At 43.9% G+C, this 18,048-nt stretch overlaps 1 pseudogene; it reads left to right on the forward strand.

Annotated features, from left to right (window-relative positions):
- The first annotated feature begins 3,485 nt into the window (after nucleotides 1-3,485).
- LOC129549882 (upstream-binding factor 1-like protein 1) lies at nucleotides 3,486-4,717 on the forward strand (annotated as a pseudogene).
- The last annotated feature ends 13,331 nt before the right edge of the window (nucleotides 4,718-18,048 follow it).

Below are 18,048 nucleotides of genomic sequence, written 5' to 3' on the forward strand. Positions count from 1 at the left end.
TTGATCACTGAGGAAGTCCCAAATAAGGTGGTAGGTATTGGGAGAGGGCATCAGAGGGCAGACACACTGAAAAGACACACTGAAATCATAATCACAGGAAATGTAAGATCAGAAACTATAAAACTCCTAGAGGAGAACGTAGGCAAAACACTCTCCGACATAAATCACAACAGGATCCTCCAAGACCCACCTCCCAGAATACTGGAAATAAAAGCAAAAATAAACAAATAGGACCTAATTAAAATCAAAAGCTTCTGCACAGCAAAGGAAACTATAAGCAAGGTGAAAAGACCGCCTTCAGAATGGGAGAAAATAATAGCAAATTAAGCAACTGATAAAGGATTAATCTCCAAAATATACAAGCAGCTCCTGCAGCTCAATTCCAGAAAAATAAATGACCCAATCAAAAAATGGGCCAAAGAACTAAACAGACATTTCTCCAAAGAAGGCATAAAGATGGCTAACAAACACATGAAAAAATGCTCAACATCCCTCATAATCAGAGAAATGCAAATCAAAACCACAATGAGATACCATTTCACACCAGTCAGAATGGCTGCTATCCAAAAGTCTACATGCAATAAATGCTGGAGAGGGTGTGGAGAGAAGGGAACTCTCTTACACTGTTGGTGGGAATGCAAACTAGTACAGCCACTATGGAGAACAGTGTGGAGATTCCTCAAAAAACTGGAAATAGAGCTGCCATATGATCCAGCAATCGCACTCCTGGGCATACACACCATGGAAACCAGAATTGAAAGAGACACATGTACTCCAATGTTCATTGCAGCACTCTTTATAATAGCCAGGACATGGAAGCAACCTAGATGTCCATCTGCAGACGAATGGATAAGAAAGCTTTGGTATATATACGCAATGGAGTATTACTCAGCCATTAAAAAGAATGCATTTGAATCAGTTCTAATGAGGTGGATGAAACTGGACCCTATTATACAGAGTGAAGTAAGCCAGAAAGAAAAACACCAATACAGTATACTAACGCATATATATGGAATTTGGAAAGATGCAAATGATAACCCTGTATACGAGACAGCAAAAGAGACACAGATATATAGAACAGTCTTTGGGACTCTGTGGGAGAGGGTGAGGGTGGGATGGTTTGGGAGAATGGCATTGAAACATATATGTTGTCATATGTGAAACGAATCGCCAGTTCAGGGTCGATGCATGTTACAGGATGCTCGGGGCTGGTGTGCGGGGATGACCCAGAGGGAGGATGAAGGGAGGAGGGAGGTGGGAGGGAGGTTCAGGAGGGGGAACTCATGTACACCCGGGGCGGATTCATGTCAATGTATGGCAAAACCAACCAATATAATATTGTAAAATAATTAGTCTCCAATAAAAAATAATGAAAAAAATAATTACATTGTAAAAAAAAAAGAAATAAATAAAATAGTGACCCTAGGAATAAACTTCTGTTAGGTTCATACCATTTCTGTTCTTTATTGAGCCCATCTTCGCATGAAATGTTCCCTTGGTATCTCTAATTTTCTTGAAGAGATCTCTAGTCTTTCCCATTCTATTGTTTTCCTCTATTTCTTTGCACTGATCACTTCTTCAGGCTTTCTTATCTCTCCTTGCTATTCTTTGAAACTCTGTATTCAGATGGGCATATCTTTCCTTTTCTCCTTTGCCTTTAGCTTCTCTTCTTTTCTCAGCCATTTGTTAGGCCTCCTCAGACAACCTATTGCCTATTTGCATTTCTTTTTCTTGGGGATGGTCTTTTTCACTGCCTCCTGCACAATGTTATGAACCTCCATCTATAGTTCTTCAGGAACTCTGTCAGATCTAATCCCTTGAATCTATTTGTCACTTCCGCTGTGTAATCATAAGGGATTTGATTTAGGTCATACCAGAATGGTTGAGTGGTTTTCCCTACTTTCTTCAATTTAAGTCTGAATTTGGCTATAAAGAGTTCATGATCTGAGCCACAGTCAGCTCCTGGTCTTGTTTTTGCTGACTGTATAGAGCGTCTCCATCTTTGGCTGCAAAGAATGTGATCAATCTGATTTCGGTATTGACCATCTACTGATGTCCATGTGTAGAGTCTTTTCTTGTGTTGTTTGAAGAGGGTGTTTGCTATGACCAGTGCATTCTCTTGGCAAAACTCTATTAGCCTTTGCCCTGCTTCATTCTGTACTCCAAGGCCAAATTTGCCTGTTACTCCAGGTGTTTCTTGACTTCCTACTTTTGCATTCCAGTCCCCTATAATGAAAAGGACATCTTTTTTGGGTGTTAGTTCTAGAAGGTCTTGTAGGTCTTCATAGAACTTCAGCTTCTTCAGGATTAGTGGTTGGGGCATTGACTTGGATTACTGTGATATTGAATGGTTTGTCTTGGAAATGAACAAAGGTCATTCGGTCATTTTTGAGATTGCAACTGCATTTCAGACTCTTTGGCTACTCCATTTCTTCTAAGGGATTCTTGCCCACAGTAGTATATATAATGGTTGTCTGAGTTACATTAACCCATTCCAGTCCATTTTAGTTCACTGATTCCTAGAATGTTGATGTTCACCCTTGCCATCTCCTGTTTGGCCACTTCCAATCTGCCTTGATTCATGGCCCTAACATTCCAGGTTCCTATGCAATATTGCTCTTTACAGCATCGGACTTTACTTCCATCACCAGTCACATCCACAGCTGGGCATTGTTTCTGCTTTGGCTCCATCTCTTCATTCTTTCTGGAGTTATTTCTCCACTCTTCTTCAGTAGCATATTGGGCACATACCGATATGGGGAGTTCATCTTTCAGTGTCCTATCTTTTTGTTTTTTCATACCGTTCATGGGGTTTTCAAGGCAAGAATATGGAAGTGGTTTGCCATTGCCTTCTCCAGTGGACCACGTGTTGTCAGAACTCTCCACCATGACCTGTCCATCTTGGGTGGCCCTACATGGCATGACTCATAGTTTCATTGGGTTAGACAAGGCTGTGTTCCATGTGATCAGTTTGATTAGTTTTCTGTGATTGTGGTTATCTTTCTGTCTGCCCTCTGATGGAAAGGGATAAGAGGCTTATGGAAGAGACTTGGGTTTGATTCCCACATCCGGAACATACCTTGGAGAAGGAAATGGCAGCCCACTCGAGTATTCTTGCCTGGGAAATCCCAAGGACACAGGAGTCTGACAGCTACAGTCCACGGAGTTGCAAAAGAGTTGAACACGACTAAATATCACCAACAAAGGCCTAAATATTTAGTTTTCTTAGACTCAAAAAGTATTTTAATCTTGAATATGTATTCCTACTTCTTTGCTACTTTTGAAAAATAATCTATTGATTACATCATCTTGGCCCTCCCAAGAGAAGTGCATGGAAGCAGTGATAGTAGCTGTGAAAACATAGAATTGCACACTGCAAGACTTCAGAAATAACTCACCTGCTGAATCTTGTGAGTGACGAAGCTGAAGATTCTGCTGAGGTGTCTGAACTGCTGGGACCATTTAAGTGTCCCAAAGACCTAGAAATGGCGATGCCTGAAAGTCAAGATGACTGGTCCAAGGAAGACATTGTGCAGTTACTGGAATGTATGGAGAAAAACATTCCATCCAATGACAGGCACACGTTCAAAATGACCAAGTCAGTGATGGACTGGGGTAAAGTAGCTTTTAAAGATTTTTCTGGGGAAATGTGCAAACTCAAATGGTTAGAGATTTCCTATAACTTGAGAAAGTTTTGCACTTTGAAGGAATTAGTCCTGGAAGCTAAGGAAAATGTTAACAATCCTTCCAAAAGCAGAAAACACAAGAAACATCCTGATTTACCCAAGAAGCCCCTGACCACTTACCTCCGCTTTTTTAAAGAGATGAGACTTCAGTACCTCCAAAAACACCCCAAGATGAGCAACCAGAAGCTGACCAAGGTTCTGTCTGAGGAATACAGAAAGCTTCCAGAACAGCTCAAGCTGAAATCAGTCAAGATTTCCAGAAAGAGAAACAGGAGTTTCAGGAGAAAATGGCTCTGTTCAGAGAACAGCACCCTGATCTAGTTTGGAACTCCAAGAAACCTGACGTCCCCAAAGGAAGTCAAAGCAAAGTACCAAAGAGGTTTCAGGAAAATGTGCAAAAAGTGAAGTCTCCTTCAGAAAACAATTTACCCATGAAGTGGAAATTGCACGGAGAGCCCAAGAAGCCCCCGATGAATGGCTATCACAAGTTCCACCAGGATCTCTGGTCAAGCAGGGAGCTGAAAGTGGTGCCCCCGAGGGAGCGCATGGTGGAGATCAGCAGATGCTGGCAGCGGGTCCCCCAGGACCAGAAGTAGCTTTATAAGAAGTAGGCGGAGGGACTGCAGACACAGTACAAGGTGGACCTTGATCTCTGGCTCAGGACTCTGTCTCCTGAAGAATATGCTGCTTACAGAGAGGCAACCTGTGCTAAGCATAAGAACATGAGCATGATGGGGGGCCTGAACCCCAAGATTCGAAGGATGAGTCCGCAGTCCCCATCATCAGGGAATCTACAAGGAAGGCTTAGAGAGGACCAGGGGCTTCAGACTGCAGAGTTAGCATCATCAGACACGATTGGAGAACATTCTCCTGCCTCAGGGAGATCAGAAGGAAATGAGGAAGATGCAGAGGAGGATGCCTCTAACTCCTCAGCCCAGTGCAGAGAAGATGAAGACTGTGAATTTGAAAGAAGTGGGGATGAAGATGAAGGCTGTGATGTTGAGAGCACTGTCTCTAACTCACCTTCCTAAGGGGTCTCCTCTGACTCAGAATCCAGAGTTAACTTTTTATCCCTTAAATGGTGGAACAAAGGACTTTCCAGCAAAGCTCTAGGGAATCTACGTCAAGGGAGTGGAGTCTGCTCCTTGCCAGTTTCCCTCCCTCTTTTCCTTCCTTCTTTGTTTCCTTTCCCCTCCTCCTCCATGTAAAGGAGAATAGGTTGGGAAGAAGAGAACTTGAGAAGTATTCACCGCATCAGGTCCATATACATGAGAGGAGGGGACACTGCTGGAGAATAGCTAAGTACGAACTAGCGTTGCTCCAACCTCCAATACCACCCATCCCTCCTCCTGGGAACCAGGATATATCTTAAAATCTGTTTAAGGTAGGTGCTCCTGAAGCCAGACAGGTAAAGAGCATGCAGCAGCAACAGCAGTGCATCTAGACCGTGTCCACACTGCGCTCGAAGAGATCCTGCCGATCCAGCAAACCCGCCAACCTCTTCCCCCCATTACCCAAGCAGCACGCGTGCGCACTTGTCAACGTGGAGACTGTGATGCACTCCATGCAAGCCAGCTACCGAGAGAAGGCGCAGAAGCACACAGACTTGTCCTCATGTGGCAGGAGAAGCTTAAAATGCTCGATTGCAGCCCGTCCTGTCCTCTTTCCTAATAATCCTGCGTGAGTTCACCAGTCCGTGCAGGCTGGGCAGAGGATACGCACCACTGGGCTGCAGGACATCTCCCAGGTCTGTTGGCTGCGCCGGCAACGCGACCCCCGCCTTCCCACCCTCCTGGCCACACAGCTCAGCTGCTACCCTGCCGGGACTGGCCTGTGACTCTGCCAACGACACGGACAGCGCTGAAGCCCAGCTCACCACAGCTTTGAGGCTCAGCGATGACTGGGAGCTGTGGGCCTTCATCATCACCAACCTGGTGAGCAGGTATATAAAGGAAGGAAACAGACACCCAGAGGGAACTGAGCAGTTCGCTGGAGAGGGTCAGTCCAGACCACAGCCTCGCTGTCAGCTCCTACTACCTCTGAGTGTGGCTTTTTTACCTGTGTGTGCTCTTCTCCTTCTTCCAGACCCGATACAAGGAGGTCAGACACGCTATACATCATGTTTATCTCTGTTTAAGTCTTTCTTTGCTTCTAGGGCATTTTGTATGTAGAGCAGTTTAAATAAGAACCTTAACATTTAACATCTGTCTTGATATTAAAGTGCTTGTGATGACCAAAAAATTAAAAAAAAAAAAAAGAGGCTTATGGAAGCTTCTGGTTCTAATGGGCAGGGCCATGCTCAGGTAATCTTTAATCCAATTTTCTGTTGATGGGCAGGGCTGTGTCCCCTCCCTGTTGTTTGACCTGAGACCAAACTATGGTGAAGGTAATGAAGATGATGACGACCTCCTTCAACATGTCCCATCCAGGCACTGCTGTACTCAGTGCCCCTGACCCTGCAGCAGGCCACCAACGACCCATGCCTCCGCCGGAGACTCCTGGACTCTCATAGGCAAGTCTGTGCCAGTGTCTTGTGGGGTCATTGCTCCTTTCTCCTGGGTCCTGTTGTACACAAGGTTTTGTCTGTGCCCACCAAGAGCCTGTTTCCCCAGTTCTGTGTAAGTTCTGGTAGCTCTATGGTGGGGTTAATAGCGACCTCCTCCAAGAGGGCTTATGCTGTACCCAGATCTGTTGCACCCAGATCCCCTGCCGTTGAGGCAGGACACTTCTGACCTGTACTTCCACAGGAGACACTCAATCACTCAAAGGCAGGTCTGGCTCAGTCTCTGTGGGGTCTCCTGGTGCACACAAGGTTTTGTTTGAGCCCTCTGAGCATCTCTGGCAGGTATGGGGTTTGATCACAAAGGCGACTTTGCCCCTCCTACAGTCTTGCACTGGTCATAGCAAACACCCTCTTCGAACAACACAAGAGAAGACTCTACACCTGGACATCAGCAGATGGTCAACACTGAAATCAGACTGATTAAATTCTTTACAGCCAAAGATGGAGAAACTGTACAGTTAACAAAAACAAGACCGGGAGCTGATTGTGGTTCAGTTCATGAACTCTTTATTGCCAGATTCAGACTTAAATTGAAGAAAGTAGGGGAAACCACTAGACCATTCAGATATGACCTAAATCAAATCCCTTATGATTATACAGTGGAAGTGAGAAATAGATTTAAGGGACTAGATCTGATAGACAGAGTGCCTGATGAACTATGGACAAAGGTTCGTGACACTGTACAGGAGACAAGGATCAAGAGCATCCCCAAGAAAAAGAAATGCAAAAAAGCAAAATGGATGTCTGAGAAGGCCTTAAAAATAGCTGTGAAAAGAAGAGGAGCCAAAAACAAAGGAGAAAAAGAAAGATATACCCATATGAATGCAGTTTTCCAAAGAATAGCAAGGACAGATAAGAAAGCCTGAGGAAGTGATCAGTGCAAAGAAATAGAGGAAAACAATAGAATGGGAAAGACTAGAGATCTCTTCCAGAAAATTAGAGACACCAAGGGAACATCCGGCCCTGGCTGCGCAGACGCAAGAGACGCCGGCCCCCGTGCAAATGACCACGGAAAGAAGAGTGGCCGAGAAGAGCTACCCCACGTCCGAGGCCAGGGCCGGCAGCCGAGAGGAGCTACCTTACATCCAATAGTCGGTGGCTGCGCGGGTGCAGGAAATGGCAACCCACTCCAGTGTTCTTGCCTGGAGAATCCCAGGGACGGCGGAGCCTGGTGGGCTTCCGTCTATGGGGTCACACAGAGTCGGACACGACTGAAGTGACTTAGCAGCAGCAGCGCGGGTGCAGAAGGGCCGAGAGGAGCTACTCCACGTTCAAGGTCAGAATGGGGCGCCTTGAGGAGATAACCCTCGTCCAGGGTAAGGTGCAGCGGCTGCGCATTGCTGGAGCAGCTGTGAAGAGATATCCCACGCCCAAGGTAAGAGAAACCCAAATAAGAGGGTAGGTATTGCGAGGGGGCATCAGAGGGCGAGGGGGCATCAGAGGGAAGACACACTGAAATCATAATCACAGGAAACTAGTTGATCTGATCACATGGACCACAGCTGAATGTGGTCCGCTGGAGAAGGGAATGGCAAACCACTTCAGTATACTTGCCTTGAGAAGCCCATGAACAGTATCAAAGGGCAAAAAGATAGGATACTGAATGAGGAATTCCCCAGGTCGGTAGGTGCCCAGTATGCTACTGGAGATCAGTGGAGAAATAACTCTAGAAGGAATGAAGGGATAGAGCCAAAGCAAAACCAGTACTGAGTTGTGGATGTGACTGGTGATAGAAGCAAGGTCCGATGCTGTAAAGAGCAATATTGCATAGGAACCTGGAATGTTAGGTCCATGAATCAAGGCAAACTGGAAGTGGTCAAACAGGAGATGGCAAGAGTGAACATAGACATTCTAGGAATCAGTGAATTAAAATGGACTGGAATGGGTGAATTTAACTCAGATGACCATTATATCTACGACTGTGGGCAGGAATCCCTTAGAAGAAATGGAGTAGCCATCATGGTCGACAAAAGAGTCCGAAATGCAGTCCTTGGATGCAATCTTAAAAACGACAGAATGATTTCTGTTCGTTTCCAAGGCAAACCATTCAATATCACAGTAATCCAAGCCTATGCTCCAACCAGTAACGCTGAAGAAGCCGAAGTTGAACAGTTCTATTAAGACCTACAAGACCTTTTAGAACTAACACCCCAAAAAGATGTCCTTTTCATTATAGGGGACTGGAATGCAAAAGTAGGAAGTCAAGAAACACCTGGAGTAACAGGCAAATTTGGCCTTGGAGCACGGAATGAAGCAGGGCAAAGGCTAATAGAGTTCTGCCAAGAGAATGCACTGGTCATAGCAAACACCCTCTTCCAACAACACAAGAGAAGACTCTACACATGGACATCACCAGATGGTCAACACTGAAATCAGATTGATTATATTCTTTGCAACCAAAGATGGAGAAGCTCTATACAGTTAGCAAAAACAAGACCAGGAGCTGACTGTGGCTCAGATCATGAACTCTTTATAGCCAAATTCAGACTTAAATTGAAGAAAGAAGGGAAAACCACTAGACCATTCAGATATGACCTAAATCAAATCCCTTATGATTATACAGTGGAAGTGAGAAATAGATTTAAAGGACTAGATCTGATAGATAGAGTGCCTGATGAACTATGGACGGAGGTTTGTGACATTGTACAGGAGACAGGGACCAAGACCATCCCCATGGAAAAGAAATGCAAAAGAGCAAAATGGCTGTCTGAGGAGGCATTACAAATAGCTGTGAAAAGAAGAGAAGTGAAAAGCAAAGGAGAAAAGGAAAAATATAAGCATCTGAATGCAGAGTTCCAAAGAATAGCAAGGAGTGATAAGAAAGCCTTCCTCAGCAAGCAATGCAAAGAAATACAGGAAAACAACAGAATAGGAAAACTAAGAGATCTCTTCAAGAAAATTAGAGATTCCAAGGGAACATTTCATGCAAAGATGGGCTCGATAAAACAGAAATGGTATGGACCTAATAGAAACAGAAGATATTAAGAAGAGGTGGCAAGAATACATAGAAGAACTGTACAAAAAAGATCTTCACGACCCAGTAAATCATAATAACCTGATCACTGACCTGGAGCCAGACATCTTGGAATGTGAAGTCAAGTGGGCCTTAGAAAGCATCACTACAAACAAAGCTAGTGGAGGTGATGGAATTCCAGTTGAGCTATTTCAAATCTTGAAAGATGATGCTGTGAAAGTGCTGCACTCAATATGCCAGCAAATTTGGAAAACTCAGCAGTGGCCACAGGACTGGAAAAAGTCAATCTTCATTCCAATTCCAAAGAAAGGCAATGCCAAAGAATGCTCAAACTACTGCACAATTGCACTCATCTCACACGCTAGTAAAGTCATGCTCAAAATTCTCCAAGCCAGGCTTCAGCAATATGTGAACCGTGAACTCCAAGATGTTCAAGCAGGTTTTAGAAAAGGCAGAGGCACCAGAGATCAAATTGCCAACATCTGCTGGATCATGGAGAAAGCAAGAGAGTTCCAGAAAACCATCTATTTCTGCTTCATTGTCTATGCCAAAGCCTTTGACTGTGTGGATCACAAGAAACTGTTGAACATTCTGAAAGAGATGGGAATCCCAGTCCACCTGACCTGCCTCTTGAGAAACCTGTATGCAGGTCAGGAAGCAACAGTCAGAACTGGACATGGAACAACAGACTGGTTCCAAATAGGAAAAGGAGTACGTCAAGGCTGTATATTGTCACCTTGCTTATTTAACTTATATGCAGAGTACATCATGAGGAACGCTGGGCTGGAAGAAGCACAAGCTGGAATCAAGATTGCCAGGAGAAATATCAATAACCTCAGATATGCAGATGACACCACCCTTATGGCAGAAAGTGAAGAAGAACTAAAGAGCCTTTTGATGAAGGTGAAAGAGGAGAGTGAAAAATTTGGCTTAATACTCAACATTCAGAAAACTAAGCTCATGGCATCTGGTACCATCACTTCTTGCCAAATAGATGGGGAAACAATGGAAACAGTGAGAGACTTTTTTGGGGGGCAGGAGCTCCAAAATCACTACAGGTGGTGACTGCAGCCATGCAATTAAAGTACACTTGCTCCTTGGAAGAAAAACTATGACCAACATAGTTCAGTTCAGTTCAGCCACAAAGTCATGTCTGACTCTTTGCGACCCCACAGACTGCAGCATTCCAGGCTTCCCTGTCCATCACCAACTCGTGGAGCTTACTGAAACTCATGTCCATCGAATCGGTAATTCCATCCAACCATCTCATTCTCTGACATTCCCTTCTCCTCCCTCCTTCACTCTTTCCCAGGATCAGGGTCTTTTCAAATGAGTAAGTTCTTCACGTCAGGAGGCCAAAGTATTGGAGCTTCAACTTCAGCATCCATCCTTCCAATGAATATTCAGGACTCTTGAATATTAGCATTGACTGGTTGGATCCTTTGCAGTCCAAGGGACTCTCAAGAGTCTTTTCCAACATCGCAGTTTAAAAACGTTAATTCTTGTGCACACCAGGACCCAGGAGAAAGAAGCAATGACCCCACAAGAGACTGACCTAGACTTGCCCATGAGTGTCCAGGAGTCTCCGGCGGAGGCATGGGTTGTTGGTGGCCTGCTGCAGGGTCGGGGGCACCGAGTGCAGCCATGCCTGGATGGGACATGTTGAAGGAGGTCGTCATCATCTTCATTACCTTCACCATAGTTTGGTCTCAGGTCAAACAACAGGGAGGGGACACAGCCCTGCCCATCAACAGAAAATTGGATTAAAGATTACCTGAGCATGTCCCTGCCCATTAGAACCAGAAGCTTCCATAAGCCTCATCCCTTTCCATCAGAGGGCAGACAGAAAGAAAACCACAATCACAGAAAACTAATCAAACTGATCACATGGAACACAGCCTTGTCTAACCCAATGAAACTATGAGCCATGCCATGTAGGGCCACCCAAGATGGACAGGTCATGGTGGAGAGTTCTGACAACACGTGGTCCACTGGAGAAGGCGATGGCAAACCACTTCAGTATTCTTGCCTTGAAAACCCCATGAATGGTATGAAAAGACAAAAAGATAGGACACTGAAAGATGAACTCCCTAGATCGGTATGTGCCCAGTATGCTACTGAAGAAGAGTGGAGAAATAACTCCAGAAAGAATGAAGAGATGGAGCCAAAGCAGAAACAATGCCCAGCTGTGGATGTGACTGGTGATGGAAGTAAAGTCTGATGCTGTAAAGAGCAATATTGCATAGGAACCTGGAATGTTAGGGCCATGAATCAAGGCAGATTGGAAGTGGCCAAACAGGAGATGGCAAGGGTGAACATCGACATTCTGGGAATCAGTGAACTAAAATGGACTGGAATGGGTGAATGTAATTCAGGTGATACAGTAACTCAGTTATATAACTGAGTTATATCTACTGTAGCTCAGTAGATATAATACTACTACTGTGGGCAAGAATCCCTTAGAAGAAATGGAGTAGCCACTATAGTCAACAAAAGAGTCTGAAATGTAGTGCTTGGATGCAATCTTAAAAATGACTGAATGACCTTTGTTCATTTGAATAGGCAAACTATTCAATATCACAGTAATCCAAGTCTATGCCCCAAACAGTAATCCTGAAGAAGCTGACGTTGAATGGTTCTATGAAGACCTACAAGACCTTCTAGAACTAACACCCAAGAAAGATGTCCTTTTCATTATAGGGGACTGGAATGCCAAAGTAGGAAGACCAACCTAGACAGCATACTAAAAGCAGAGACATTACTTCACCAACAAAGGTCTGTCTACTTAAAACTACGGTTTTTCCAGTAGTCATTTATGGATGTGAGACTTGGACTGTAAAGAAAGCTGAGCGCCAAAGAATTGATCCTTTTGAACTGTGGTGTTGGAGAAGACTTTTTAGAGTCCTTTGGACTGCGAGGAGATCCAACCAGTCAGTCTTAAAGGAAATAAGTTCTGAATATTAACTGGAAGGATGGATGCTGAAGCTGCAACTCCAATACTTTGGCCACCTCATGCGAAGAACTGACTCATTGGAAAAGACCCTGATGCTGGGAAAGATTGGAGGCAGGAGAAGGGGACAACAGAGGATGAGATGGTTGGATGGCATCACCGACTCCATGGGTGTGAGTTTGAGTAAACTCTGGGAGTTGGTGATGGACAGGGAGACCTGGCGTGTTGCAGTCCAAGGGGTTGCAAAGAGTTGGACACGACTGAACAACTGAACTGAACTGAGGAATAAACTTAAATCATTTAAAACAAAGGTTTGTCTGCTGTGCTGTGTTTACTCACTCAGTCGTGTCTGGCTCTCTGCGACCCCATGGACTGTAGCTCACCAGGCTCCTCTCTCCATGGGAATTCTCCTGGCAAGAATACTGGAGTGGCTTGCCATGCCCTCCTCCAAGGTATCTTCTCAACCCAGGGATCGAACCTAGGTCTTCCTCATTGCAGCTGATGGATTCTTTACCATCTGAGCCACCAGGAAAGCCCAAGAATGCTGGAGTGGGTAGCCTACCCCTTCTCCAGGGGTTCTTCCAGGCCCAGGAATCAAACCGGGGTCTCCTTCCTTGCAGGTGGATTCTTTACCAGATGAGCTACTAGGGAAGCCCAAGCTTTGTTTAATAACCCATAATGGAAAAGAATTTGAAAAATATTTGTGATGTGTTTGTGTGCGTGTGTGTCGGTGTGTATGTGTGTCTGTATAGCTGAATCACTTTGCTGTACACCTGAAACTAACACAACATTTTAAATTAACTAGACTTTAATAAAAGAAAAAATGGTTTAAAAACCCCAAAACTTTGTCAACAGTTTGTGGAAGAGCCCTTAATATTAACTTTCACATAAAGGGAACCACTGACAAACCTTTAAACAAACAACTGATCACTTCCTAACTCAAATTTGTTATATTTTTTTAAAAATCACATTTCAATCAAACTTTCAGCATCACTTGAGGGTAATTTATTTTGGTCTCATACCTGAACATTAAAAAATCTTGAATCAAATTTCCTTCTTGATCAGCCTCTAAGTTCCCCAAAGTAAGTTCCAAATTCAATTTGCATTTACTGAACACTGGGCTATTTTTAATTTATTTTGCAAATCAAAGGATATTTATAAATGATCGTTAGTTCCATAAGAAAATGGCAAATACATTCTATATTGTTTTTTTTCCCAAATCCTTCTCTTTTTTCTGTACTTTTTGCCTATTTATTCAGTGAACAAGTCAGTTCAGTTCCGTTCAGTCATTCAGTCGTGTCCAACTCTTTGCAACCCCATGGACTGCAGCACACCAGGCCTCCCTGTCCATCACCAAATCCCCGAGTTTACTCAAACTCACACCCATTGAGTCGGTGATGCCATCCAGCCATCTCATCCTCTGTCGTTCCCTTCTCCTCCCACCTTCAATCTTTCCCAGCATCAGGGTCTTTTCAAATGAGTCAGTTCTTTGCATCAGGTGGTCAGAGTATTGGAGTTTCAGCTTCAACATCAGTCCTTCCAATGAATATTCAGGACTGATTTCCTTTAGGATTGACTGGTTGGATCTCCTTGCAGTCCAAAAGACTCTCAAGAGTTTTCTCCAACACCACGGTTCAAAAGCACCAGTTCTTTGGCACTCAGCGTTTTTTATAGTCCAACTCTCACATCCATACATGACTTCTGGACACTTACTGAGTGCTTTATTTGGGGATGATCCCTGTGCTAGGTGTTGCAGATGTAAAGAGACATGTTCCCTGTCTTTTACCAACATCAAGAAGACTCACTTGGAACTGGCTTAAAGTCAAAGTTCAGTTGACAAGAAAAATTTTTATTTGAGGTTTATGTTAGGCAGTGTTTCACCATCAACCAGGCTCTGGGAGAGAAAGACCTTACTTTCTATTGCTTATTATATGACATGGGGCGGGGGCGTTCCTCAGCCGCTCTGAGTTTTAGATTTCTCATCAATTACATCAATAATTATTACGGATTTATAAATGAGAGCCATCGTTATCTCAATAACCCTCTTGCTCTCTTCAGTCTATCTTAGCGTGTCTAAAATTTTTAAAAACAGGATAGTCGAAGAATAATGGAATGAACTCAACAAAGACTCTTGTCTGCTAGGGGCAGTGTTTATTCTTTGCCAAAACGCTCAAAGGACCCTCTAGGATGATTCAATATTTTATGTAGTGTTAGGTTTGGATATACTTATTAAGAAAAATGGCAGAACTGTAGCACATCAAAGTGCTCCAGAACCAGGTGTGGTGCTCTGTGACCGCTATCGTAGACTCTTGGGCTCCAGAATTCTATCAGCACATTTAACAGAGCCATCCTGTGAGCAGATCACAGACTCTGCACTTCTTATTTGAGTCTTATGTTACATAGAACCTCTCATTGCCCAAGAGTAAAAACAGCCTTCATGGAGTCAGGCATCAAGCAGAGGTGCTTAGTGGCTAATCCTACGGTTCTTCAATGGTTACTTGTCAACTCTGTAGTCAGTGCATAATTTAAAACAGACATCTTCATGCATTATTCAGTAAAACCAAACCTGGAATACAATGTGTGGATACCACATTTCCTGAGGGGAATTCGCTGCCTTTGATTACTTGTACATTTCCTTCCCCCAGATTCTCAAATATCCAGTTACAAGATTATCCGCTCATCTAAATGACAGTTTTATTAATGTCCCCATCCAATTGTGTTGACATTGTTGTTTTCTGGGTTCACTTATCTTCCAAATACCTCACAGGATGGGCAGCTCACGCACATTCTTGTTGAATTTACAACATTGTCCCAACTGGATCTGACACGTGAGTTATTCTGATTGCACATCTCCATATTTAGGCAAAAGCCTTGTTGCTTCACTTTCTGTCTTAGAAAAGAGAATTTTAGTTGACGAATCTTTCAGCTTCGGTATTTTTAGCGGAAAGCTTCTGAAATGGAAATTTCGATATCCAAAATATTTTTGGAAATAATAGCTAAGCAGTGAAGTATTTCTGCTATTGATTGTAATGAATTTATATGTATTGTATTAAAAAAAAAAAGCTTTAGAATGCCCTTTCTGGCAGCCAGTCTCAGGTTTGGGTGAGCGCTCCCCAATCCAATTGGGCAAACGTTCACAAAAAGGTTATTCTCTGCTTTACTTTTTCTACCTTCTGCTGCCTTTTGACTTCTACTGGGGCATATCATTAAGACCCTCCTAATTCTATTTTTCATTGACCAGAAGGTAAGTGAGATTTAGTTCCCTGACCAGCGATTTCAGGTGGCTCAGTGGTAAAGAATCCACCTGTCCATGCAGAAAACATGGGTTTGATCCCTGGGTCAAGAAGATCCCCTGTAGGAGGAAATGACAACCCACTCCAGGGTTCTTGCCAGGAGAATCCCTTGGACAGAGGAGCCTGGCAAATTATGGTCCATGGAGTCACAAAGAGGCAGACGTGACTTAGCAGCTAAACAACAACAACAACAAAAAGTAAGTACTTTACTTGGAGTGGCATCTCCAGGTCACACTCACACTGTCCCTTTGTAAACAACAAGCAAACAAAAAACAAAGAGCTTTAGGTGCTGAGGCCATTTACAGACGTGCTAGTTTCATTTCCTGAAAAAGTATACTGAAGTGGGAAGAAACGGAGCTGCATTAGTTTCCAGTTGCTGGAACAAATGACTGCAAATTGGGTGTCTTGAAACACCAGAATTTTTTTTTTCTCACAGTTCTGGAAGCTAGAATTCTTTTTTTTTTTTTTTTTTTAATAATACATGTATGTCATTTATATTTTTTACAATCTACCTGGTTGCACTGGTATTGATTTATTGAGACTCATAAAACCACACCGTGAGATGACTTTTGCGGAGACCACCATTCAACCCACTGTAGCCCCTCTTCCTGCAGAAGCATTGCTCCAGGAGATGAACTTGTTCTTCTTTATAAGTGTTTTCTTTTGCTCAAAAATTAAAGTACAGACTGTTGGACTCTGTGGGAGAAGGTGAGGGTCAGATGATTTGAGAGAACAGCATTGGTCTTCCATGCCATCTTTTCCTGAAGGTCTGTTACTTTCTTCCACTTCCTTATTGCAAAATAACAAACTACACCAAAACTTAGTGGCTTAAAAAAACCATTTGTTGGCAGACGCAAGGGACGGACGCCAGGCTCCGGCGGCGCAGACGCGAGGGACGCCCGGCTCCAGCGCAACCGACCATGTGCAGAATCGTGGCTGAGAGGAGCCACCCCGCGCCCAGGGCTAGGGCGGTGGCCGAGAGGAGCTCTGGAGGCTAGAATTCTGGTCACGGCATCAGCCATACTCTCTCTAAAGTCTCTAGTGGGGACATCGCTGGCAGCCCAGAGGCTCCATGCTTTTACTTCAAAGGGGCACAGGTTTGATCCCTGGTCAGAGAACTAAGATCCTGCATGCTGTACAGCGTGGTGAAAAAAACAAAACAAAACAAAAGGCTCTGATGGAGAATCCTGCCTTGTCTCTTCCAGCTTCTGGTGGCTTCAAGTGTTCCTAGGGTTGCTGCTTTGTTAACTCTGGTCTCTGCCTCTGTCGTCACATGACTGTTCTCACCTCCTTCTTCCTGTATCATCTCCTCTTTTCTGTATGCATCTTATAAAGTCATTGTATTTTGGACCCACCTGGATAATTCAGATCTCATCTGAGGAGCCTGACTTAATTATATCTACAGAGACCTTTTTTCAAAATAAGATCACAGCCACAGGTTCTGGGAGTTACGATGTAAGCATGTCTTTCCAGGGTCCACTGTTTAACCCACACTCTAAGCTAAGGTTTTATTGCTCGTCATTTCACTTTGGATATATATAACCCATTTCATTCATCCTGTTGGTGTTGGAGTTGTGTCTGACTCTTGGTAATCCCATGGACTGTAGCCCACCAGGCTCCTCTGTTCGTGGAATTCTCCAGGCAAGAATATTAGAGCAGGTAGCCATTCCTTTCTCCAGGGGATCTTCCTGGCCCAGGGGTCAAAGCTGGGTCTCCTGCACTGCAGGAGGGTTCTTTACCATCTGAGCCACCAGAGTATCTATCCTATCAGACACAGAACCTCTCAATTCACTTAAGAAACCTCTAACTCCACAGAATCAAGAAGCTGGTTCAGTTCAATATCAATAATTTGTCTTGGAGATAATTTGCACACACATCTTGAAAATGGCCAAACTACTTTTTTCCAATAGGTGCTTTTGTTTTAGACAGATGAGTTGCTGAAATAGACCAGTCCCTTTTCCAAGAGCTTCGTTAAAAGTTGAGAAACCTTTTCTCTGCAATTCAGCGAAAGTCACCACTAGATGGCAGGCTTGGCTCATTAGAGAGCATCAATCTTGTCTAATGCAGTTTCTCCAGGAAGTGATTACACTTAGACCACACTTCCTTTTGCACCCTTAGGTGCAGCACAGTTAAAATAGTAACATACACGTGAGTAAGTTTCTACTCCATAGGAAGAGAAGTGAGACACTGAATTAAAACAAAAATGCAAGGCATTTTTGAGAAAAGCATTTTGAGAGTCTCAGGCATTTTGAGAAATCTTCATGTTTTCTTTATTTTGGGCTCAAGCTGTAATAATAATAATAAAATCTATTTTGCCTTATCTATATCCTCTTTTCTTTGGTGCCATGATTCTCCACCTTGGCTGCACACTGGAATCCTCTGGGGAGTTTGAAAAGGCACACACGCCTGGCTGCTGCATGAGAGATTCTGATTTGCCAGGGCTTTGGGGCTAGAGAGAGATGAAAAGCAGCAAGGTTCTGAGGGAGGCATAGGAAACTGCTCTGGAATAAACAGGCATATGAGGTACGGAAAAGGCGCAGCGATGAGGGGAAGAGGGCTGAGAAGGTAGAAGCCGACACAGG

The sequence above is a fragment of the Moschus berezovskii genome, chromosome 1, assembly GCF_049115385.1.
Source record: "Moschus berezovskii isolate FMDL1 chromosome 1, NW_MosBer_1.0, whole genome shotgun sequence".
In the NCBI taxonomy this organism is placed as follows: domain Eukaryota; kingdom Metazoa; phylum Chordata; class Mammalia; order Artiodactyla; family Moschidae; genus Moschus; species Moschus berezovskii.